The sequence below is a fragment of the Macrotis lagotis genome, chromosome X (assembly GCF_037893015.1).
Source record: "Macrotis lagotis isolate mMagLag1 chromosome X, bilby.v1.9.chrom.fasta, whole genome shotgun sequence".
NCBI classification, from domain to species: Eukaryota; Metazoa; Chordata; class Mammalia; order Peramelemorphia; family Peramelidae; genus Macrotis; species Macrotis lagotis.
Window position 1 is genome coordinate 576,674,621 of NC_133666.1, and position 2,152 is coordinate 576,676,772.

Below are 2,152 nucleotides of genomic sequence, written 5' to 3' on the forward strand. Positions count from 1 at the left end.
TCCTTTCTTCCAAGATAATGCATAAGGTGCTTAATTGAACTTTAAACATGATATTTATATAATTCCCTGTAAGGTCTCAAAGTAAATGGGACAAATAGGTAATGTGACTCAAGCAAAAAGTTACAACTATTAACTTCTGAATGTAATTTAGCTGTATAAAAATTAAGTGGGTTATCAATATATATTGGTATATGCATGAATTAAAATGATAATTAAAATAAACTTTGACTTAATAGATTTTTTAAAAAAGAATTTCTTTTCTATTCAAACCTAAAGATTATTTTAGATAAAAAATACAAACAACAACTACAATAAAAACCAGTCCTTCAGTAAGTCCATTGGGCTGGGACTGTTGGGCAGCAGTAGTGTGGGCAGTGACTTACTGTCCTGCTCCTTCTCCCTTACACCTGGTGCTCTGAGCCTAGCACCACTACTACTGCCACTGTGATTGGATGGAAGATGCCTCTGGGAGAATGGAAATCTTAATGACAGTGTCCAAATTTGCTACCATCTGTACAATGTTTAGAAACACCTGCTACTGCAATTCAATTCTTCAGGCATTTTATTTTTGCTGTCCTTTTCAGGGGGGGGAAAAAAAGTTCTAGTTTACAAGAGTCACCCTAGGAAGGAAGAGAATCTTACGTGCTTAGCAGATCGCTTTCATAGTATAGCCACTGGGAAAGAAAATAGCTCCTAAGAAATTCTTAACAAGATTACAAAAAGAAAGTGAACTTTTTGACAACTACATGCAACAAGAGACACATGAGTCTGAATTACCTACTAAACATGATTGCTGATACTGGAAGAGAAAAAAGTAAAACAGCCATCCACCTAATGGCAATACTAATGTGAAAATAAGAACAACACACCAGACCCAACTTGACTTCACGAGATCTTTCAGCATAAGTTACCTAATGAAATAAGATTTGGGAAACTATAAATTCTGTTGATGGAGAGCAAAACACATCAATTACTCACTGAGTGAATAGAAATATTATTGTGAAAAAAGTCTCAAAAAACAGGAAGAACACAAAAAAGATGAAAGTTAAAAAAACTACCCATGATTTTGACTCTTCTAGAGGTTTAAACCAGCTTCACCAACATACAAACCTTTCTGATCAGGTAGATTTTCCTTTAGAATTTAGCCTATTTACCACTTCAGGAGATACCACTAATTCTGATAGAGTTTGAGAGTATTGTGGCTCACTTTGGAAATGATTCTAAATAGACACCATTTATATTGCAATAGCTGAGTCATCATTTTTGGATATTGCTTGATGTTGACATTGCAGAGAAAATAGAAGCATAAGCTATTAAATAATTCTATGGGCTGACATCAGATACCTCAAATAACCCTAAGTCTAGTTAGATCCTCTTCTATCAGTCTTAGGACTGAATGGGAACTTTGTTGTAGTGATACTTCAGTTTTTCGTTATTTCGGAAAGGATCAAGCATTGATTTTTCCAAAGAAAATTGAAAGGCAGAGAGCTCAGGGACAGTAGTCTACTTTGCACACAATAGGAAAAAATGTGAATTAACAGGTCCTTCATATCATGGTAGTTTATGTATTTGTTCAGGTGTCATACTGTCTGTTACAGTTCCGTGTAAGACTATTTTAAGATCAGAGCTATTAGCTTCTCTTATCAGAGTAGCCTTCCAGTAATTGGCATGTATTTTTTCTTTGTTAGTGGCTCCCATAAATTTGAAAGCCTTTTGGGGGGGGTGCATTAAAAAGAATACAAACCTGTGCTGGTTGCATGGATTATTTAAAAAGAAGATACTAAATATCCTGCATAAATTAGTTTATGTTAAGTTTGGAGAGCATATTCTATGTTTTTTCTTCGGTGAACCTGAAATATTCCTGGACCCAACACTTTTAGTTTTTTTTTAATATCCTAGATTAACACGATGAACTTCAGCATCAGAGTTGCAAGGAGGAAAACATACTACTCTGTGGAAGCTTCTAATAATAATATATAGTATGTGTCTATGTAGGGAACAATTTAAGGACTAAAACTAACAAAAGTATTCTTAAAACTTGTTGATAAAATGATTGAGAATCCATATGATTCTTTGACTCTGGCAGATACATTAAATAAAATAAATAAGATTAAGTTATAATCTAATTAATTTCTATTTTGAAGAATAAATT

At 33.6% G+C, this 2,152-nt stretch overlaps 1 pseudogene; it reads left to right on the forward strand.

The window, feature by feature from the left end:
• The first annotated feature begins 452 nt into the window (after positions 1–452).
• LOC141499377 (ubiquitin carboxyl-terminal hydrolase 12 pseudogene) lies at positions 453–1,390 on the forward strand (annotated as a pseudogene).
• Positions 1,391–2,152: the final 762 nt, after the last annotated feature.